This window comes from Balaenoptera physalus (assembly GCF_965194825.1).
Source record: "Balaenoptera physalus genome assembly, chromosome: X".
In the NCBI taxonomy this organism is placed as follows: Eukaryota; Metazoa; Chordata; class Mammalia; order Artiodactyla; family Balaenopteridae; genus Balaenoptera; species Balaenoptera physalus.
Genome location: NC_138903.1, coordinates 142,400,619 through 142,424,692, shown reverse-complemented (window position 1 = coordinate 142,424,692; position 24,074 = coordinate 142,400,619).

Genomic DNA, 24,074 nt, shown 5'->3' with positions numbered 1-24,074 from the left:
AGAGTTTAGACACTAGGATAAGATAAGGAACACACCCATTATAAAGAAATCACATTAGGATTCTCTTTTTAAGCTGTTCCTTAAAACACTAGTGCTTAGGAAATCTATTGGAGGCAGAAGCAGTCAAGGGAAGCCTAGGGTTAGGGTTAGGCTTAGGGTACGGCTTAGGGTAAGGCTTAGGGTACGGGTTGGGGAGGGCTTTGGTACGGCGTAGGGTATGGGTTAGGGTTAGGGTTAGTGTTAGGGTTAGGGCTCGGTTTAGGGTATTGGTTAGGATTAGGGTACGTGTTAGGATTAGGGTAGGGGTTAGCGTTAGGGTACGCGATAGTGTTAGGGTAGTTATTAAACCTAACCCAGTCTCTAGATACCCCTTAGCACGTAAAGGAATATTATTTGGAGGTCCAGCTATGGAGAAGAGTTTAGACACTAGGATAAGATAAGGAACACACCCATTATAAAGAAATCACATTAGGATTCTCTTTTTAAGCTGTTCCTTAAAACACTAGTGCTTAGGAAATCTATTGGAGGCAGAAGCATTCAAGGGTAGCCTAGGGTTAGGGTTAGGCATAGGGTTAGGCTTAGGGTACGGCTTAGGGTACGGGTTCGGGGAGGGGTTCGGGAACGGCGTAGGGTATGGGTTAGGGTTAGGGTTAGTGTTAGGGTTAGGGCTCGGTTTAGGGTACGGTTTAGGATTAGGGTACATGTTAGGGTTAGGGTAGGTGTTAGGGTTAGGGTACGCATTAGGGTTAGGGTAGTTATTAAACCTATCCCACTCTCTAGAGACACCTTAGCACGTAAAGGAATATTATTTGGGGGTCCAGCCATGGAGAAGAGTTTAGACACTAGGATAAGATAAGGAACACACCCATTATAAAGAAATCACATTAGGATTCTCTTTTTAAGCTGTTCCTTAAAACACTAGTGCTTAGGAAATCTATTGGAGGCAGAAGCAGTCAAGGGTAGCCTAGGGTTAGGGTTAGGCTTAGGGTACGGCTTAGGGTACGGCTTAGGGTACGGGTTCGGGGAGGGCTTCGGGTACGGCGTAGGGTATGGGTTAGAGTTAGGGTTAGGGTTAGTGTTAGGGTTAGGGCTCGGTTTAGGGTATTGGTTAGGATTAGGGTACGTGTTAGTGTTAGGGTAGGGGTTAGGGTTAGGGTACGCGTTAGTGTTAGGGTAGTTATTAAACCTATCCCACTCTCTAGATACCCCTTAGCACGTAAAGTAATATTATTTGGAGGTCCAGCCATGGAGAAGAGTTTAGACACTAGGATAAGATAAGGAACACACCCATTATAAAGAAATCACATTAGGATTCTCTTTTTAAGCTGTTCCTTAAAACACTAGTGCTTAGGAAATCTATTGGAGGCAGAAGCAGTCAAGGGTAGCCTAGGTTTAGGGTTAGGCTTAGGGTACGGCTTAGGGTACGGCTTAGGGTACGGGTTCGGGGAGGGCTTCGGGTACGGCGTAGGGTATGGGTTAGGGTTAGTGTTAGGGTTAGTGTTAGGGTTAGGGCTCGGTTTAGGGTATTGGTTAGGATTAGGGTACGTGTTAGGGTTAGGGTAGGGGTTAGGGTTAGTGTACGCGTTAGTGTTAGGGTAGTTATTAAACCTATCCCACTCTCTAGATACCCCTTAGCACGTATAGGAATATTATTTGGAGGTCCAGCCATGGAGAAGAGTTTAGACACTAGGATAAGATAAGGACACACCCATTATAAAGAAATCACATTAGGATTCTCTTTTTAAGCTGTTCCTTAAAACACTAGTGCTTAGGAAATCTATTGGAGGCAGAAGCATTCAAGAGTAGCCTAGGGTTAGGGTTAGGCTTAGGGTACGGCTTAGGGTACGGCTTAGGGTACGGGTTCGGGGAAGGGTTCGGTAACGGCGTAGGGTATGGGTTAGGGTTAGGGTTAGGGTTAGTGTTAGGGTTAGGGCTCGGTTTAGGTTACGGATTAGGATTAGGGTACATGTTAGGGTTAGGGTAGGGGTTAGGGTTAGGGTACGCGTTAGGGTTAGGGTAGTTATTAAACCTATCCCACTCTCTAGATACCCCTTAGCACGTAAAGGAATATTATTTGGAGTTCCAGCCATGGAGAAGAGTTTAGACACTAGGATAAGATAAGGAACACACCCATTATAAAGAAATCACATTAGGATTCTCTTTTTAAGCTGTTCCTTAAAACACTAGTGCTTAGGAAATCTATTGGAGGCAGAAGCATTCAAGGGTAGCCTAGGGTTAGGGTTAGGCTTAGGGTTAGGCTTAGGGTACGGCTTAGGGTACGGGTTTGGGGAGGGGTTCGGGAACGGCGTAGGTTTTGGGTTAGGGTTAGGGTTAGGGTTAGTGTTAGGGTTAGGGCTCGGTTTAGGGTACGGGTTAGGATTCGGGTACATGTTAAGGTTAGGGTAGGGGTAGGGTTAGGGTACGCGTTAGGGTTAGGGTAGTTATTAAACCTATCCCACTCTCTAGATACACCTTAGCACGTAAAGGAATATTATTTGGGGGTCCAGCCATGGAGAAGAGTTTAGACACTAGGATAAGATAAGGAACACACCCATTATAAAGAAATCACATTAGGATTCTCTTTTTAAGATGTTCCTTAAAACACTAGTGCTTAGGAAATCTATTGGAGGCAGAAGCAGTCAAGGGAAGCCTAGGGTTAGGGTTAGGCTTAGGGTACGGCTTAGGGTACGGGTTGGGGAGGGCTTTGGTACGGCGTAGGGTATGGGTTAGGGTTAGGGTTAGTGTTAGGGTTAGGGCTCGGTTTAGGGTATTGGTTAGGATTAGGGTACGTGTTAGGATTAGGGTAGGGGTTAGCGTTAGGGTACGCGATAGTGTTAGGGTAGTTATTAAACCTAACCCAGTCTCTAGATACCCCTTAGCACGTAAAGGAATATTATTTGGAGGTCCAGCCATGGAGAAGAGTTTAGACACTAGGATAAGATAAGGAACACACCCATTATAAAGAAATCACATTAGGATTCTCTTTTTAAGCTGTTCCTTAAAACACTAGTGCTTAGGAAATCTATTGGAGGCAGAAGCAGTCAAGGGTAGCCTAGTGTTAGGGTTATGCTTAGGGTACGGCTTAGGGTAAGGCTTAGGGTACGGGTTCGGGGAGGGCTTCTGGTACGGCGTAGGGTATGGGTTAGGGTTAGGGTTAGTGTTAGGGTTAGGGCTCGGTTTAGGGTATTGGTTAGGATTAGGGTATGTGTTAGGGTTAGGGTAGGGGTTAGAGTTAGGGTACGCGTTAGTGTTAGGGTAGTTATTAAACATAACCCACTCTCTAGATACCCCTTAGCACGTAAAGGAATATTATTTGGAGATCCAGCCATGGAGAAGAGTTTAGACACTAGGATAAGATAAGGAACACACCCATTATAAAGAAATCACATTAGGATTCTCTCTTTAAGCTGTTCCTTAAAACACTAGTGCTTAGGAAATCTATTGGAGGCAGAAGCAGTCAAGGGTAGCCGAGGGTTAGGGTTAGGCTTGGTGTTAGGCTTAGGGTACGGCTTAGGGTACGGGTTCGGGGAGGGGTTCGGGTACGGCGTAGGGTATGGGTTAGGGTTAGGGTTAGGGTTAGTGTTAGGGTTAGGGCTCCGTTTAGGGTACGTGTAAGGAGTAGGGTACATGTTAGGGTTAGGGTAGGGGTTAGGGTTAGGGTACGCGATAGTGTTAGGGTAGTTATTAAACCTAACCCAGTCTCTAGATACCCCTTAGCACGTAAAGGAATATTATTTGGAGGTCCAGCCATGGAGAAGAGTTTAGACACTAGGATAAGATAAGGACACACCCATTATAAAGAAATCACATTAGGATTCTCTTTTTAAGCTGTTCCTTAAAACACTAGTTCTTAGGAAATCTATTGGAGGCAGAAGCAGTCAAGGGTAGCCTAGGGTTAGGGTTAGGCTTAGGGTACGGCTTAGGGTACGGCTTAGGGTACGGGTTCGGGGAAGGGTTCGGGAATAGCGTAGGTTATGGGTTAGGGTTAGGGTTAGGGTTAGTGTTAGGGTTAGGGCTCGGTTTAGGTTACGGATTAGGATTAGGGTACATGTTAGGGTTAGGGTAGGGGTTAGGGTTAGGGTACGCGTTAGGGTTAGGGTAGTTATTAAACCTATCCCACTCTCTAGATACCCCTTAGCACGTAAAGGAATATTATTTGGAGTTCCAGCCATGGAGAAGAGTTTAGACACTAGGATAAGATAAGGAACACACCCATTATAAAGAAATCACATTAGGATTCTCTTTTTAAGCTGTTCCTTAAAACACTAGTTCTTAGGAAATCTATTGGAGGCAGAAGCAGTCAAGGGTAGCCTAGGGTTAGGGTTAGGCTTAGGGTACGGCTTAGGGTACGGCTTAGGGTACGGGTTCGGGGAAGGTTTCGGGAATGGCGTAGGTTATGGGTTAGGGTTAGGGTTAGGGTTAGTGTTAGGGTTAGGGCTCGGTTTAGGTTACGGATTAGGATTAGGGTACATGTTAGGGTTAGGGTAGGGGTTAGGGTTAGGGTACGCGTTAGGGTTAGGGTAGTTATTAAACCTATCCCACTCTCTAGATACCCCTTAGCACGTAAAGGAATATTATTTGGAGTTCCAGCCATGGAGAAGAGTTTAGACACTAGGATAAGATAAGGAACACACCCATTATAAAGAAATCACATTAGGATTCTCTTTTTAAGCTGTTCCTTAAAACACTAGTTCTTAGGAAATCTATTGGAGGCAGAAGCAGTCAAGGGTAGCCTAGGGTTAGGGTTAGGCTTAGGGTACGGCTTAGGGTACGGCTTAGGGTACGGGTTCGGGGAGGGCTTCGGGTACGGCGTAGGATATGGGTTAGGGTTAGTGTTAGGGTTAGTGTTAGGGTTAGGGCTCGGTTTAGGGTATTGGATAGGATTAGGGTACGTGTTAGGGTTAGGGTAGGGGTTAGGGTTAGGGTACGCGTTAGTGTTAGGTTATTTATTAAACCTATCCCACTCTCTAGATACCCCTTAGCACGTAAAGGAATATTATTTGGAGGTCCAGCCATGGAGAAGAGTTTAGACACTAGGATAAGATAAGGAACACACCCATTATAAAGAAATCACATTAGGATTCTCTTTTTAAGCTGTTCCTTAAAACACTAGTGCTTAGGAAATCTATTGGAGGCAGAAGCATTCAAGGGTAGCCTAGGGTTAGGGTTAGGCTTAGGGTACGGCTTAGGGTACGGGTTTGGGGAGGGGTTCGGGAACGGCGTAGGTTTTGGGTTAGGGTTAGGGTTAGGGTTAGTGTTAGGGTTAGGGCTCGGTTTAGGGTACGGGTTAGGATTCGGGTACATGTTAGGGTTAGGGTAGGGGTAGGGTTAGGGTACGCGTTAGGGTTAGGGTAGTTATTAAACCTATCCCACTCTCTAGATACACCTTAGCACGTAAAGGAATATTATTTGGGGGTCCAGCCATGGAGAAGAGTTTAGACACTAGGATAAGATAAGGAACACACCCATTATAAAGAAATCACATTAGGATTCTCTTTTTAAGCTGTTCCTTAAAACACTAGTGCTTAGGAAATCTATTGGAGGCAGAAGCAGTCAAGGGAAGCCTAGGGTTAGGGTTAGGCTTAGGGTACGGCTTAGGGTAAGGCTTAGGGTACGGGTTGGGGAGGGCTTTGGTACGGCGTAGGGTATGGGTTAGGGTTAGGGTTAGTGTTAGGGTTAGGGCTCGGTTTAGGGTATTGGTTAGGATTAGGGTACGTGTTAGGATTAGGGTAGGGGTTAGCGTTAGGGTACGCGATAGTGTTAGGGTAGTTATTAAACCTAACCCAGTCTCTAGATACCCCTTAGCACGTAAAGGAATATTATTTGGAGGTCCAGCTATGGAGAAGAGTTTAGACACTAGGATAAGATAAGGAACACACCCATTATAAAGAAATCACATTAGGATTCTCTTTTTAAGCTGTTCCTTAAAACACTAGTGCTTAGGAAATCTATTGGAGGCAGAAGCATTCAAGGGTAGCCTAGGGTTAGGGTTAGGCATAGGGTTAGGCTTAGGGTACGGCTTAGGGTACGGGTTCGGGGAGGGGTTCGGGAACGGCGTAGGGTATGGGTTAGGGTTAGGGTTAGTGTTAGGGTTAGGGCTCGGTTTAGGGTACGGTTTAGGATTAGGGTACATGTTAGGGTTAGGGTAGGTGTTAGGGTTAGGGTACGCGTTAGGGTTAGGGTAGTTATTAAACCTATCCCACTCTCTAGAGACACCTTAGCACGTAAAGGAATATTATTTGGGGGTCCAGCCATGGAGAAGAGTTTAGACACTAGGATAAGATAAGGAACACACCCATTATAAAGAAATCACATTAGGATTCTCTTTTTAAGCTGTTCCTTAAAACACTAGTGCTTAGGAAATCTATTGGAGGCAGAAGCAGTCAAGGGTAGCCTAGGGTTAGGGTTAGGCTTAGGGTACGGCTTAGGGTACGGCTTAGGGTACGGGTTCGGGGAGGGCTTCGGGTACGGCGTAGGGTATGGGTTAGAGTTAGGGTTAGGGTTAGTGTTAGGGTTAGGGCTCGGTTTAGGGTATTGGTTAGGATTAGGGTACGTGTTAGTGTTAGGGTAGGGGTTAGGGTTAGGGTACGCGTTAGTGTTAGGGTAGTTATTAAACCTATCCCACTCTCTAGATACCCCTTAGCACGTAAAGGAATATTATTTGGAGGTCCAGCCATGGAGAAGAGTTTAGACACTAGGATAAGATAAGGAACACACCCATTATAAAGAAATCACATTAGGATTCTCTTTTTAAGCTGTTCCTTAAAACACTAGTGCTTAGGAAATCTATTGGAGGCAGAGGCAGTCAAGGGTAGCCTAGGTTTAGGGTTAGGCTTAGGGTACGGCTTAGGGTACGGCTTAGGGTACGGGTTCGGGGAGGGCTTCGGGTACGGCGTAGGGTATGGGTTAGGGTTAGTGTTAGGGTTAGTGTTAGGGTTAGGGCTCGGTTTAGGGTATTGTTTAGGATTAGGGTACGTGTTAGGGTTAGGGTAGGGGTTAGGGTTAGGGTACGCGTTAGTGTTAGGGTAGTTATTAAACCTATCCCACTCTCTAGATACCCCTTAGCACGTATAGGAATATTATTTGGAGGTCCAGCCATGGAGAAGAGTTTAGACACTAGGATAAGATAAGGACACACCCATTATAAAGAAATCACATTAGGATTCTCTTTTTAAGCTGTTCCTTAAAACACTAGTGCTTAGGAAATCTATTGGAGGCAGAAGCATTCAAGAGTAGCCTAGGGTTAGGGTTAGGCTTAGGGTACGGCTTAGGGTACGGCTTAGGGTACGGGTTCGGGGAAGGGTTCGGGAACGGCGTAGGGTATGGGTTAGGGTTAGGGTTAGGGTTAGTGTTAGGGTTAGGGCTCGGTTTAGGTTACGGATTAGGATTAGGGTACATGTTAGGGTTAGGGTAGGGGTTAGGGTTAGGGTACGCGTTAGGGTTAGGGTAGTTATTAAACCTATCCCACTCTCTAGATACCCCTTAGCACGTAAAGGAATATTATTTGGAGTTCCAGCCATGGAGAAGAGTTTAGACACTAGGATAAGATAAGGAACACACCCATTATAAAGAAATCACATTAGGATTCTCTTTTTAAGCTGTTCCTTAAAACACTAGTGCTTAGGAAATCTATTGGAGGCAGAAGCATTCAAGGGTAGCCTAGGGTTAGGGTTAGGCTTAGGGTTAGGCTTAGGGTACGGCTTAGGGTACGTGTTTGGGGAGGGGTTCGGGAACGGCGTAGGTTTTGGGTTAGGGTTAGGGTTAGGGTTAGTGTTAGGGTTAGGGCTCGGTTTAGGGTACGGGTTAGGATTCGGGTACATGTTAGGGTTAGGGTAGGGGTAGGGTTAGGGTACGCGTTAGGGTTAGGGTAGTTATTAAACCTATCCCACTCTCTAGATACACCTTAGCACGTAAAGGAATATTATTTGGGGGTCCAGCCATGGAGAAGAGTTTAGACACTAGGATAAGATAAGGAACACACCCATTATAAAGAAATCACATTAGGATTCTCTTTTTAAGATGTTCCTTAAAACACTAGTGCTTAGGAAATCTATTGGAGGCAGAAGCAGTCAAGGGAAGCCTAGGGTTAGGGTTAGGCTTAGGGTACGGCTTAGGGTACGGGTTGGGGAGGGCTTTGGTACGGCGTAGGGTATGGGTTAGGGTTAGGGTTAGTGTTAGGGTTAGGGCTCGGTTTAGGGTATTGGTTAGGATTAGGGTACGTGTTAGGATTAGGGTAGGGGTTAGCGTTAGGGTACGCGATAGTGTTAGGGTAGTTATTAAACCTAACCCAGTCTCTAGATACCCCTTAGCACGTAAAGGAATATTATTTGGAGGTCCAGCCATGGAGAAGAGTTTAGACACTAGGATAAGATAAGGAACACACCCATTATAAAGAAATCACATTAGGATTCTCTTTTTAAGCTGTTCCTTAAAACACTAGTGCTTAGGAAATCTATTGGAGGCAGAAGCAGTCAAGGGTAGCCTAGTGTTAGGGTTATGCTTAGGGTACGGCTTAGGGTAAGGCTTAGGGTACGGGTTCGGGGAGGGCTTCTGGTACGGCGTAGGGTATGGGTTAGGGTTAGGGTTAGTGTTAGGGTTAGGGCTCGGTTTAGGGTATTGGTTAGGATTAGGGTATGTGTTAGGGTTAGGGTAGGGGTTAGAGTTAGGGTACGCGTTAGTGTTAGGGTAGTTATTAAACATAACCCACTCTCTAGATACCCCTTAGCACGTAAAGGAATATTATTTGGAGATCCAGCCATGGAGAAGAGTTTAGACACTAGGATAAGATAAGGAACACACCCATTATAAAGAAATCACATTAGGATTCTCTTTTTAAGCTGTTCCTTAAAACACTAGTGCTTAGGAAATCTATTGGAGGCAGAAGCAGTCAAGGGTAGCCGAGGGTTAGGGTTAGGCTTGGTGTTAGGCTTAGGGTACGGCTTAGGGTACGGGTTCGGGGAGGGGTTCGGGTACGGCGTAGGGTATGGGTTAGGGTTAGGGTTAGGGTTAGTGTTAGGGTTAGGGCTCCGTTTAGGGTACGTGTTAGGAGTAGGGTACATGTTAGGGTTAGGGTAGGGGTTAGGGTTAGGGTACGCGTTAGGGTTAGGGTACTTATTAAACCTATCCCACTCTCTAGATACACCTTAGCACGTAAAGGAATATTATTTGGGGGTCCAGCCATGGAGAAGAGTTTAGACACTAGGATAAGATAAGGAACACACCCATTATAAAGAAATCACAATAGGATTCTCTTTTTAAGCTGTTCCTTAAAACACTAGTGCTTAGGAAATCTATTGGAGGCAGAAGCAGTCAAGGGTAGCCTAGGGTTAGGGTACGGCTTAGGGTACGGCTTAGGGTACGGCTTAGGTTACGGGTTCGGGGAGGGCTTCGGGTAAGGCGTAGGGTATGGGTTAGGGTTAGGGTTAGGGTTAGTGTTAGGGTTAGGGCTCGGTTTAGGGTATTGGTTAGGATTAGGGTACGTGTTAGGGTTAGGGTAGGGTTTAGGGTTAGGGTACGCGTTAGTGTTAGGGTAGTTATTAAACCTATCCCAGTCTCTAGATACCCCTTAGCACGTATAGGAATATTATTTGGAGGTCCAGCCATGGAGAAGAGTTTAGACACTAGGATAAGATAAGGACACACCCATTATAAAGAAATCACATTAGGATTCTCTTTTTAAGCTGTTCCTTAAAACACTAGTTCTTAGGAAATCTATTGGAGGCAGAAGCAGTCAAGGGTAGCCTAGGGTTAGGGTTAGGCTTAGGGTACGGCTTAGGGTACGGCTTAGGGTACGGGTTCGGGGAAGGGTTCGGGAATGGCGTAGGTTATGGGTTAGGGTTAGGGTTAGGGTTAGTGTTAGGGTTAGGGCTCGGTTTAGGTTACGGATTAGGATTAGGGTACATGTTAGGGTTAGGGTAGGGGTTAGGGTTAGGGTACGCGTTAGGGTTAGGGTAGTTATTAAACCTATCCCACTCTCTAGATACCCCTTAGCACGTAAAGGAATATTATTTGGAGTTCCAGCCATGGAGAAGAGTTTAGACACTAGGATAAGATAAGGAACACACCCATTATAAAGAAATCACATTAGGATTCTCTTTTTAAGCTGTTCCTTAAAACACTAGTTCTTAGGAAATCTATTGGAGGCAGAAGCAGTCAAGGGTAGCCTAGGGTTAGGGTTAGGCTTAGGGTACGGCTTAGGGTACGGCTTAGGGTACGGGTTCGGGGAGGGCTTCGGGTACGGCGTAGGATATGGGTTAGGGTTAGTGTTAGGGTTAGTGTTAGGGTTAGGGCTCGGTTTAGGGTATTGGATAGGATTAGGGTACGTGTTAGGGTTAGGGTAGGGGTTAGGGTTAGGGTACGCGTTAGTGTTAGGATATTTATTAAACCTATCCCACTCTCTAGATACCCCTTAGCACGTAAAGGAATATTATTTGGAGGTCCAGCCATGGAGAAGAGTTTAGACACTAGGATAAGATAAGGAACACACCCATTATAAAGAAATCACATTAGGATTCTCTTTTTAAGCTGTTCCTTAAAACACTAGTGCTTAGGAAATCTATTGGAGGCAGAAGCATTCAAGGGTAGCCTAGGGTTAGGGTTAGGCTTAGGGTTAGGCTTAGGGTACGGCTTAGGGTACGGGTTTGGGGAGGGGTTCGGGAACGGCGTAGGTTTTGGGTTAGGGTTAGGGTTAGGGTTAGTGTTAGGGTTAGGGCTCGGTTTAGGGTACGGGTTAGGATTCGGGTACATGTTAGGGTTAGGGTAGGGGTAGGGTTAGGGTACGCGTTAGGGTTAGGGTAGTTATTAAACCTATCCCACTCTCTAGATACACCTTAGCACGTAAAGGAATATTATTTGGGGGTCCAGCCATGGAGAAGAGTTTAGACACTAGGATAAGATAAGGAACACACCCATTATAAAGAAATCACATTAGGATTCTCTTTTTAAGCTGTTCCTTAAAACACTAGTGCTTAGGAAATCTATTGGAGGCAGAAGCAGTCAAGGGAAGCCTAGGGTTAGGGTTAGGCTTAGGGTACGGCTTAGGGTAAGGCTTAGGGTACGGGTTGGGGAGGGCTTTGGTACGGCGTAGGGTATGGGTTAGGGTTAGGGTTAGTGTTAGGGTTAGGGCTCGGTTTAGGGTATTGGTTAGGATTAGGGTACGTGTTAGGATTAGGGTAGGGGTTAGCGTTAGGGTACGCGATAGTGTTAGGGTAGTTATTAAACCTAACCCAGTCTCTAGATACCCCTTAGCACGTAAAGGAATATTATTTGGAGGTCCAGCTATGGAGAAGAGTTTAGACACTAGGATAAGATAAGGAACACACCCATTATAAAGAAATCACATTAGGATTCTCTTTTTAAGCTGTTCCTTAAAACACTAGTGCTTAGGAAATCTATTGGAGGCAGAAGCATTCAAGGGTAGCCTAGGGTTAGGGTTAGGCATAGGGTTAGGCTTAGGGTACGGCTTAGGGTACGGGTTCGGGGAGGGGTTCGGGAACGGCGTAGGGTATGGGTTAGGGTTAGGGTTAGTGTTAGGGTTAGGGCTCGGTTTAGGGTACGGTTTAGGATTAGGGTACATGTTAGGGTTAGGGTAGGTGTTAGGGTTAGGGTACGCGTTAGGGTTAGGGTAGTTATTAAACCTATCCCACTCTCTAGAGACACCTTAGCACGTAAAGGAATATTATTTGGGGGTCCAGCCATGGAGAAGAGTTTAGACACTAGGATAAGATAAGGAACACACCCATTATAAAGAAATCACATTAGGATTCTCTTTTTAAGCTGTTCCTTAAAACACTAGTGCTTAGGAAATCTATTGGAGGCAGAAGCAGTCAAGGGTAGCCTAGGGTTAGGGTTAGGCTTAGGGTACGGCTTAGGGTACGGCTTAGGGTACGGGTTCGGGGAGGGCTTCGGGTACGGCGTAGGGTATGGGTTAGAGTTAGGGTTAGGGTTAGTGTTAGGGTTAGGGCTCGGTTTAGGGTATTGGTTAGGATTAGGGTACGTGTTAGTGTTAGGGTAGGGGTTAGGGTTAGGGTACGCGTTAGTGTTAGGGTAGTTATTAAACCTATCCCACTCTCTAGATACCCCTTAGCACGTAAAGGAATATTATTTGGAGGTCCAGCCATGGAGAAGAGTTTAGACACTAGGATAAGATAAGGAACACACCCATTATAAAGAAATCACATTAGGATTCTCTTTTTAAGCTGTTCCTTAAAACACTAGTGCTTAGGAAATCTATTGGAGGCAGAAGCAGTCAAGGGTAGCCTAGGTTTAGGGTTAGGCTTAGGGTACGGCTTAGGGTACGGCTTAGGGTACGGGTTCGGGGAAGGGTTCGGGAACGGCGTAGGGTATGGGTTAGGGTTAGGGTTAGGGTTAGTGTTAGGGTTAGGGCTCGGTTTAGGTTACGGATTAGGATTAGGGTACATGTTAGGGTTAGGGTAGGGGTTAGGGTTAGGGTACGCGTTAGGGTTAGGGTAGTTATTAAACCTATCCCACTCTCTAGATACCCCTTAGCACGTAAAGGAATATTATTTGGAGTTCCAGCCATGGAGAAGAGTTTAGACACTAGGATAAGATAAGGAACACACCCATTATAAAGAAATCACATTAGGATTCTCTTTTTAAGCTGTTCCTTAAAACACTAGTGCTTAGGAAATCTATTGGAGGCAGAAGCATTCAAGGGTAGCCTAGGGTTAGGGTTAGGCTTAGGGTTAGGCTTAGGGTACGGCTTAGGGTACGGGTTTGGGGAGGGGTTCGGGAACGGCGTAGGTTTTGGGTTAGGGTTAGGGTTAGGGTTAGTGTTAGGGTTAGGGCTCGGTTTAGGGTACGGGTTAGGATTCGGGTACATGTTAGGGTTAGGGTAGGGGTAGGGTTAGGGTACGCGTTAGGGTTAGGGTAGTTATTAAACCTATCCCACTCTCTAGATACACCTTAGCACGTAAAGGAATATTATTTGGGGGTCCAGCCATGGAGAAGAGTTTAGACACTAGGATAAGATAAGGAACACACCCATTATAAAGAAATCACATTAGGATTCTCTTTTTAAGATGTTCCTTAAAACACTAGTGCTTAGGAAATCTATTGGAGGCAGAAGCAGTCAAGGGAAGCCTAGGGTTAGGGTTAGGCTTAGGGTACGGCTTAGGGTACGGGTTGGGGAGGGCTTTGGTACGGCGTAGGGTATGGGTTAGGGTTAGGGTTAGTGTTAGGGTTAGGGCTCGGTTTAGGGTATTGGTTAGGATTAGGGTACGTGTTAGGATTAGGGTAGGGGTTAGCGTTAGGGTACGCGATAGTGTTAGGGTAGTTATTAAACCTAACCCAGTCTCTAGATACCCCTTAGCACGTAAAGGAATATTATTTGGAGGTCCAGCCATGGAGAAGAGTTTAGACACTAGGATAAGATAAGGAACACACCCATTATAAAGAAATCACATTAGGATTCTCTTTTTAAGCTGTTCCTTAAAACACTAGTGCTTAGGAAATCTATTGGAGGCAGAAGCAGTCAAGGGTAGCCTAGTGTTAGGGTTATGCTTAGGGTACGGCTTAGGGTAAGGCTTAGGGTACGGGTTCGGGGAGGGCTTCTGGTACGGCGTAGGGTATGGGTTAGGGTTAGGGTTAGTGTTAGGGTTAGGGCTCGGTTTAGGGTATTGGTTAGGATTAGGGTATGTGTTAGGGTTAGGGTAGGGGTTAGAGTTAGGGTACGCGTTAGTGTTAGGGTAGTTATTAAACATAACCCACTCTCTAGATACCCCTTAGCACGTAAAGGAATATTATTTGGAGATCCAGCCATGGAGAAGAGTTTAGACACTAGGATAAGATAAGGAACACACCCATTATAAAGAAATCACATTAGGATTCTCTTTTTAAGCTGTTCCTTAAAACACTAGTGCTTAGGAAATCTATTGGAGGCAGAAGCAGTCAAGGGTAGCCGAGGGTTAGGGTTAGGCTTGGTGTTAGGCTTAGGATACGGCTTAGGGTACGGGTTCGGGGAGGGGTTCGGGTACGGCGTAGGGTATGGGTTAGGGTTAGGGTTAGGGTTAGTGTTAGGGTTAGGGATCCGTTTAGGGTACGTGTTAGGAGTAAGGTACATGTTAGGGTTAGGGTAGGGGTTAGGGTTAGGGTACGCGATAGTGTTAGGGTAGTTATTAAACCTAACCCAGTCTCTAGATACCCCTTAGCACGTAAAGGAATATTATTTGGAGGTCCAGCTATGGAGAAGAGTTTAGACACTAGGATAAGATAAGGAACACACCCATTATAAAGAAATCACATTAGGATTCTCTTTTTAAGCTGTTCCTTAAAACACTAGTGCTTAGGAAATCTATTGGAGGCAGAAGCATTCAAGGGTAGCCTAGGGTTAGGGTTAGGCATAGGGTTAGGCTTAGGGTACGGCTTAGGGTACGGGTTCGGGGAGGGGTTCGGGAACGGCGTAGGGTATGGGTTAGGGTTAGGGTTAGTGTTAGGGTTAGGGCTCGGTTTAGGGTACGGTTTAGGATTAGGGTACATGTTAGGGTTAGGGTAGGTGTTAGGGTTAGGGTACGCGTTAGGGTTAGGGTAGTTATTAAACCTATCCCACTCTCTAGATACCCCTTAGCACGTAAAGGAATATTATTTGGAGGTCCAGCCATGGAGAAGAGTTTAGACACTAGGATAAGATAAGGAACACACCCATTATAAAGAAATCACATTAGGATTCTCTTTTTAAGCTGTTCCTTAAAACACTAGTGCTTAGGAAATCTATTGGAGGCAGAAGCAGTCAAGGGTAGCCTAGGTTTAGGGTTAGGCTTAGGGTACGGCTTAGGGTACGGCTTAGGGTACGGGTTCGGGGAGGGCTTCGGGTACGGCGTAGGGTATGGGTTAGGGTTAGGGTTAGGGTTAGTGTTAGGGTTAGGGCTCGGTTTAGGGTATTGGTTAGGATTAGGGTACGTGTTAGGGTTAGGGTAGGGTTTAGGGTTAGGGTACGCGTTAGTGTTAGGGTAGTTATTAAACCTATCCCAGTCTCTAGATACCCCTTAGCACGTATAGGAATATTATTTGGAGGTCCAGCCATGGAGAAGAGTTTAGACACTAGGATAAGATAAGGACACACCCATTATAAAGAAATCACATTAGGATTCTCTTTTTAAGCTGTTCCTTAAAACACTAGTGCTTAGGAAATCTATTGGAGGCAGAAGCATTCAAGAGTAGCCTAGGGTTAGGGTTAGGCTTAGGGTACGGCTTAGGGTACGGCTTAGGGTACGGGTTCGGGGAAGGGTTCGGGAACGGCGTAGGGTATGGGTTAGGGTTAGGGTTAGGGTTAGTGTTAGGGTTAGGGCTCGGTTTAGGTTACGGATTAGGATTAGGGTACATGTTAGGGTTAGGGTAGGGGTTAGGGTTAGGGTACGCGTTAGGGTTAGGGTAGTTATTAAACCTATCCCACTCTCTAGATACCCCTTAGCACGTAAAGGAATATTATTTGGAGTTCCAGCCATGGAGAAGAGTTTAGACACTAGGATAAGATAAGGAACACACCCATTATAAAGAAATCACATTAGGATTCTCTTTTTAAGCTGTTCCTTAAAACACTAGTGCTTAGGAAATCTATTGGAGGCAGAAGCATTCAAGGGTAGCCTAGGGTTAGGGTTAGGCTTAGGGTTAGGCTTAGGGTACGGCTTAGGGTACGGGTTTGGGGAGGGGTTCGGGAACGGCGTAGGTTTTGGGTTAGGGTTAGGGTTAGGGTTAGTGTTAGGGTTAGGGCTCGGTTTAGGGTACGGGTTAGGATTCGGGTACATGTTAGGGTTAGGGTAGGGGTAGGGTTAGGGTACGCGTTAGGGTTAGGGTAGTTATTAAACCTATCCCACTCTCTAGATACACCTTAGCACGTAAAGGAATATTATTTGGGGGTCCAGCCATGGAGAAGAGTTTAGACACTAGGATAAGATAAGGAACACACCCATTATAAAGAAATCACATTAGGATTCTCTTTTTAAGATGTTCCTTAAAACACTAGTGCTTAGGAAATCTATTGGAGGCAGAAGCAGTCAAGGGAAGCCTAGGGTTAGGGTTAGGCTTAGGGTACGGCTTAGGGTACGGGTTGGGGAGGGCTTTGGTACGGCGTAGGGTATGGGTTAGGGTTAGGGTTAGTGTTAGGGTTAGGGCTCGGTTTAGGGTATTGGTTAGGATTAGGGTACGTGTTAGGATTAGGGTAGGGGTTAGCGTTAGGGTACGCGATAGTGTTAGGGTAGTTATTAAACCTAACCCAGTCTCTAGATACCCCTTAGCACGTAAAGGAATATTATTTGGAGGTCCAGCCATGGAGAAGAGTTTAGACACTAGGATAAGATAAGGAACACACCCATTATAAAGAAATCACATTAGGATTCTCTTTTTAAGCTGTTCCTTAAAACACTAGTGCTTAGGAAATCTATTGGAGGCAGAAGCAGTCAAGGGTAGCCTAGTGTTAGGGTTAAGCTTAGGGTACGGCTTAGGGTAAGGCTTAGGGTACGGGTTCGGGGAGGGCTTCTGGTACGGCGTAGGGTATGGGTTAGGGTTAGGGTTAGTGTTAGGGTTAGGGCTCGGTTTAGGGTATTGGTTAGGATTAGGGTATGTGTTAGGGTTAGGGTAGGGGTTAGAGTTAGGGTACGCGTTAGTGTTAGGGTAGTTATTAAACATAACCCACTCTCTAGATACCCCTTAGCACGTAAAGGAATATTATTTGGAGATCCAGCCATGGAGAAGAGTTTAGACACTAGGATAAGATAAGGAACACACCCATTATAAAGAAATCACATTAGGATTCTCTTTTTAAGCTGTTCCTTAAAACACTAGTGCTTAGGAAATCTATTGGAGGCAGAAGCAGTCAAGGGTAGCCGAGGGTTAGGGTTAGGCTTGGTGTTAGGCTTAGGGTACGGCTTAGGGTACGGGTTCGGGGAGGGGTTCGGGTACGGCGTAGGGTATGGGTTAGGGTTAGGGTTAGGGTTAGTGTTAGGGTTAGGGCTCCGTTTAGGGTACGTGTTAGGAGTAGGGTACATGTTAGGGTTAGGGTAGGGGTTAGGGTTAGGGTACGCGATAGTGTTAGGGTAGTTATTAAACCTAACCCAGTCTCTAGATACCCCTTAGCACGTAAAGGAATATTATTTGGAGGTCCAGCTATGGAGAAGAGTTTAGACACTAGGATAAGATAAGGAACACACCCATTATAAAGAAATCACATTAGGATTCTCTTTTTAAGCTGTTCCTTAAAACACTAGTGCTTAGGAAATCTATTGGAGGCAGAAGCATTCAAGGGTAGCCTAGGGTTAGGGTTAGGCATAGGGTTAGGCTTAGGGTACGGCTTAGGGTACGGGTTCGGGGAGGGGTTCGGGAACGGCGTAGGGTATGGGTTAGGGTTAGGGTTAGTGTTAGGGTTAGGGCTCGGTTTAGGGTACGGTTTAGGATTAGGGTACATGTTAGGGTTAGGGTAGGTGTTAGGGTTAGGGTACGCGTTAGGGTTAGGGTAGTTATTAAACCTATCCCACTCTCTAGATACCCCTTAGCACGTAAAGGAATATTATTTGGAGGTCCAGCCATGGAGAAGAGTTTAGACACTAGGATAAGATAAGGAACACACCCATTATAAAGAAATCACATTAGGATTCTCTTTTTAAGCTGTTCCTTAAAACACTAGTGCTTAGGAAATCTATTGGAGGCAGAAGCAGTCAAGGGTAGCCTAGGTTTAGGGTTAGGCTTAGGGTACGGCTTAGGGTACGGCTTAGGGTACGGGTTCGGGGAGGGCTTCGGGTACGGCGTAGGGTATGGGTTAGGGTTAGGGTTAGGGTTAGTGTTAGGGTTAGGGCTCGGTTTAGGGTATTGGTTAGGATTAGGGTACGTGTTAGGGTTAGGGTAGGGTTTAGGGTTAGGGTACGCGTTAGTGTTAGGGTAGTTATTAAACCTATCCCAGTCTCTAGATACCCCTTAGCACGTATAGGAATATTATTTGGAGGTCCAGCCATGGAGAAGAGTTTAGACACTAGGATAAGATAAGGACACACCCATTATAAAGAAATCACATTAGGATTCTCTTTTTAAGCTGTTCCTTAAAACACTAGTGCTTAGGAAATCTATTGGAGGCAGAAGCTTTCAAGAGTAGCCTAGGGTTAGGGTTAGGCTTAGGGTACGGCTTAGGGTACGGCTTAGGGTACGGGTTCGGGGAAGGGTTCGGGAACGGCGTAGGGTATGGGTTAGGGTTAGGGTTAGGGTTAGTGTTAGGGTTAGGGCTCGGTTTAGGTTACGGATTAGGATTAGGGTACATGTTAGGGTTAGGGTAGGGGTTAGGGTTAGGGTACGCGTTAGGGTTAGGGTAGTTATTAAACCTATCCCGCTCTCTAGATACCCCTTAGCACGTAAAGGAATATTATTTGGAGTTCCAGCCATGGAGAAGAGTTTAGACACTAGGATAAGATAAGGAACACACCCATTATAAAGAAATCACATTAGGATTCTCTTTTTAAGCTGTTCCTTAAAACACTAGTTCTTAGGAAATCTATTGGAGGCAGAAGCAGTCAAGGGTAGCCTAGGGTTAGGGTTAGGCTTAGGGTACGGCTTAGGGTACGGCTTAGGGTACGGGTTCGGGGAGGGCTTCGGGTACGGCGTAGGATATGGGTTAGGGTTAGTGTTAGGGTTAGTGTTAGGGTTAGGGCTCGGTTTAGGGTATTGGATAGGATTAGGGTACGTGTTAGGGTTAGGGTAGGGGTTAGGGTTAGGGTACGCGTTAGTGTTAGGTTATTTATTAAACCTATCCCACTCTCTAGATACCCCTTAGCACGTAAAGGAATATTATTTGGAGGTACAGCCATGGAGAAGAGTTTAGACACTAGGATAAGATAAGGAACACACCCATTATAAAGAAATCACATTAGGATTCTCTTTTTAAGCTGTTCCTTAAAACACTAGTGCTTAGGAAATCTATTGGAGGCAGAAGCATTCAAGGGTAGCCTAGGGTTAGGGTTAGGCTTAGGGTTAGGCTTAGGGTACGGCTTAGGGTACGGGTTTGGGGAGGGGTTCGGGAACGGCGTAGGTTTTGGGTTAGGGTTAGGGTTAGGGTTAGTGTTAGGGTTAGGGCTCGGTTTAGGGTACGGGTTAGGATTCGGGTACATGTTAGGGTTAGGGTAGGGGTAGGGTTAGGGTACGCGTTAGGGTTAGGGTAGTTATTAAACCTATCCCACTCTCTAGATACACCTTAGCACGTAAAGGAATATTATTTGGGGGTCCAGCCATGGAGAAGAGTTTAGACACTAGGATAAGATAAGGAACACACCCATTATAAAGAAATCACATTAGGATTCTCTTTTTAAGATGTTCCTTAAAACACTAGTGCTTAGGAAATCTATTGGAGGCAGAAGCAGTCAAGGGAAGCCTAGGGTTAGGGTTAGGCTTAGGGTACGGCTTAGGGTACGGGTTGGGGAGGGCTTTGGTACGGCGTAGGGTATGGGTTAGGGTTAGGGTTAGTGTTAGGGTTAGGGCTCGGTTTAGGGTATTGGTTAGGATTAGGGTACGTGTTAGGATTAGGGTAGGGGTTAGCGTTAGGGTACGCGATAGTGTTAGGGTAGTTATTAAACCTAACCCAGTCTCTAGATACCCCTTAGCACGTAAAGGAATATTATTTGGAGGTCCAGCCATGGAGAAGAGTTTAGACACTAGGATAAGATAAGGAACACACCCATTATAAAGAAATCACATTAGGATTCTCTTTTTAAGCTGTTCCTTAAAACACTAGTGCTTAGGAAATCTATTGGAAGCAGAAGCATTCAAGGGTAGCCTAGGGTTAGGGTTAGGCATAGGGTTAGGCTTAGGGTACGGCTTAGGGTACGGGTTCGGGGAGGGGTTCGGGAACGGCGTAGGGTATGGGTTAGGGTTAGGGTTAGTGTTAGGGTTAGGGCTCGGTTTGGGTACGGGTTAGGATTAGGGTACATGTTAGGGTTAGGGTAGGTGTTAGGGTTAGGGTACGCGTTAGGGTTAGGGTAGTTATTAAACCTATCCCACTCTCTAGATACACCTTAGCACGTAAAGGAATATTATTTGGGGGTCCAGCCATGGAGAAGAGTTTAGACACTAGGATAAGATAAGGAACACACCCATTATAAAGAAATCACATTAGGATTCTCTTTTTAAGCTGTTCCTTAAAACACTAGTGCTTAGGAAATCTATTGGAGGCAGAAGCAGTCAAGGGAAGCCTAGGGTTAGGGTTAGGCTTAGGGTACGGCTTAGGGTAAGGCTTAGGGTACGGGTTGGGGAGGGCTTTGGTACGGCGTAGGGTATGGGTTAGGGTTAGGGTTAGTGTTAGGGTTAGGGCTCGGTTTAGGGTATTGGTTAGGATTAGGGTACGTGTTAGGATTAGGGTAGGGGTTAGCGTTAGGGTACGCGATAGTGTTAGGGTAGTTATTAAACCTAACCCAGTCTCTAGATACCCCTTAGCACGTAAAGGAATATTATTTGGAGGTCCAGCCATGGAGAAGAGTTTAGACACTAGGATAAGATAAGGAACACACCCATTATAAAGAAATCACATTAGGATTCTCTTTTTAAGCTGTTCCTTAAAACACTAGTTCTTAGGAAATCTATTGGAGGCAGAAGCAGTCAAGGGTAGCCTAGGGTTAGGGTTAGGCTTAGGGTACGGCTTAGGGTACGGCTTAGGGTACGGGTTCGGGGAGGGCTTCGGGTACGGCGTAGGATATGGGTTAGGGTTAGTGTTAGGGTTAGGGCTCGGTTTAGGGTATTGGATAGGATTAGGTTACGTGTTAGGGTTAGGGTAGGGGTTAGGGTTAGGGTACGCGTTAGTGTTAGGTTTTTTATTAAACCTATCCCACTCTCTAGATACCCCTTAGCACGTAAAGGAATATTATTTGGAGGTACAGCCATGGAGAAGAGTTTAGACACTAGGATAAGATAAGGAACACACCCATTATAAAGAAATCACATTAGGATTCTCTTTTTAAGCTGTTCCTTAAAACACTAGTGCTTAGGAAATCTATTGGAGGCAGAAGCATTCAAGGGTAGCCTAGGGTTAGGGTTAGGCTTAGGGTTAGGCTTAGGGTACGGCTTAGGGTACGGGTTTGGGGAGGGGTTCGGGAACGGCGTAGGTTTTGGGTTAGGGTTAGGGTTAGGGTTAGTGTTAGGGTTAGGGCTCGGTTTAGGGTACGGGTTAGGATTCGGGTACATGTTAGGGTTAGGGTAGGGGTAGGGTTAGGGTACGCGTTAGGGTTAGGGTAGTTATTAAACCTATCCCACTCTCTAGATACACCTTAGCACGTAAAGGAATATTATTTGGGGGTCCAGCCATGGAGAAGAGTTTAGACACTAGGATAAGATAAGGAACACACCCATTATAAAGAAATCACATTAGGATTCTCTTTTTAAGCTGTTCCTTAAAACACTAGTGCTTAGGAAATCTATTGGAGGCAGAAGCAGTCAAGGGAAGCCTAGGGTTAGGGTTAGGCTTAGGGTACGGCTTAGGGTACGGGTTGGGGAGGGCTTTGGTACGGCATAGGGTATGGGTTAGGGTTAGGGTTAGTGTTAGGGTTAGGGCTCGGTTTAGGGTATTGGTTAGGATTAGGGTACGTGTTAGGATTAGGGTAGGGGTTAGCGTTAGGATACGCGATAGTGTTAGGGTAGTTATTAAACCTAACCCAGTCTCTAGATACCCCTTAGCACGTAAAGGAATATTATTTGGAGGTCCAGCCATGGAGAAGAGTTTAGACACTAGGATAAGATAAGGAACACACCCATTATAAAGAAATCACATTAGGATTCTCTTTTTAAGCTGTTCCTTAAAACACTAGTGCTTAGGAAATCTATTGGAGGCAGAAGCATTCAAGGGTAGCCTAGGGTTAGGGTTAGGCATAGGGTTAGGCTTAGGGTACGGCTTAGGGTACGGGTTCGGGGAGGGGTTCGGGAATGGCGTAGGGTATGGGTTAGGGTTAGGGTTAGTGTTAGGGTTAGGGCTCGGTTTAGGGTACGGGTTAGGATTAGGGTACATGTTAGGGTTAGGGTAGGTGTTAGGGTTAGGGTACGCGTTAGGGTTAGGGTAGTTATTAAACCTATCCCACTCTCTAGATACACCTTAGCACGTAAAGGAATATTATTTGGGGGTCCAGCCATGGAGAAGAGTTTAGACACTAGGATAAGATAAGGAACACACCCATTATAAAGAAATCACATTAGGATTCTCTTTTTAAGCTGTTCCTTAAAACACTAGTGCTTAGGAAATCTATTGGAGGCAGAAGCAGTCAAGGGAAGCCTAGGGTTAGGGTTAGGCTTAGGGTACGGCTTAGGGTAAGGCTTAGGGTACGGGTTGGGGAGGGCTTTGGTACGGCGTAGGGTATGGGTTAGGGTTAGGGTTAGTGTTAGGGTTAGGGCTCGGTTTAGGGTACGGGTTAGGATTAGGGTACATGTAAGGGTTAGGGGAGGGGTTAGGGTTAGGGTATGCGTTAGGGTTAGGGTAGTTATTAAACCTATCCGACTCTCTAGATACCCCTTAGCACGTAAAGGAATATTATTTGGAGGTCCAGCCATGGAGAAGAGTTTAGACACTAGGATAAGATAAGGAACACACCCATTATAAAGAAATCACATTAGGATTCACTTTTTAAGCTGTTCCTTAAAACACTAGTGCTTAGGAAATCTATTGGAGGCAGAAGCAGTCAAGGGTAGCCTAGGGTTAGGGTTAGGCTTAGGGTACGGCTTAGGGTACGGCTTAGGGTACGGGTTCGGGGAGGGCTTCGGGTACGGCGTAGGGTATGGGTTAGGGTTAGGGTTAGGGTTAGTGTTAGGGTTAGGGCTCGGTTTAGGGTATTGGTTAGGATTAGGGTACGTGTTAGTGTTAGGGTAGGGGTTAGGGTTATGGTACGCGTTAGTGTTAGGGTAGTTATTAAACCTATCCCACTCTCTAGATACCCCTTAGCACGTAAAGGAATATTATTTGGAGTTCCAGCCATGGAGAAGAGTTTAGACACTAGGATAAGATAAGGAACACACGCATTATAAAGAAATCACATTAGGATTCTCTTTTTAAGCTGTTCCTTAAAACACTAGTTCTTAGGAAATCTATTGGAGGCAGAAGCAGTCAAGGGTAGCCTAGGGTTAGGGTTAGGCTTAGGGTACGGCTTAGGGTACGGCTTAGGGTACGGGTTCGGGGAGGGCTTCGGGTACGGCGTAGGATATGGGTTAGGGTTAGTGTTAGCGTTAGTGTTAGGGTTAGGGCTCGGTTTAGGGTATTGGATAGGATTAGGGTACGTGTTAGGGTTAGGGTAGGGGTTAGGGTTAGGGTACGCGTTAGTGTTAGGTCATTTATTAAACCTATCCCACTCTCTAGATACCCCTTATCACGTAAAGGAATATTATTTGGAGGTACAGCCATGGAGAAGAGTTTAGACACTAGGATAAGATAAGGAACACACCCATTATAAAGAAATCACATTAGGATTCTCTTTTTAAGCTGTTCCTTAAAACACTAGTGCTTAGGAAATCTATTGGAGGCAGAAGCATTCAAGGGTAGCCTAGGGTTAGGGTTAGGCTTAGGGTTAGGCTTAGGGTACGGCTTAGGGTACGGGTTTGGGGAGGGGTTCGGGAACGGCGTAGGTTTTGGGTTAGGGTTAGGGTTAGGTTTAGTGTTAGGGTTAGGGCTCGGTTTAGGGTACGGGTTAGGATTCGGGTACATGTTAGGGTTAGGGTAGGGGTAGGGTTAGGGTACGCGTTAGGGTTAGGGTAGTTAATAAACCTATCCCACTCTCTAGATACACCTTAGCACGTAAAGGAATATTATTTGGGGGTCCAGCCATGGAGAAGAGTTTAGACACTAGGATAAGATAAGGAACACACCCATTATAAAGAAATCACATTAGGATTCTCTTTTTAAGCTGTTCCTTAAAACACTAGTGCTTAGGAAATCTATTGGAGGCAGAAGCAGTCAAGGGAAGCCTAGGGTTAGGGTTAGGCTTAGGGTACGGTTTAGGGTAAGGCTTAGGGTACGGGTTGGGGAGGGCTTTGGTACGGCGTAGGGTATGGGTTAGGGTTAGGGTTAGTGTTAGGGTTAGGGCTCGGTTTAGGGTATTGGTTAGGATTAGGGTACG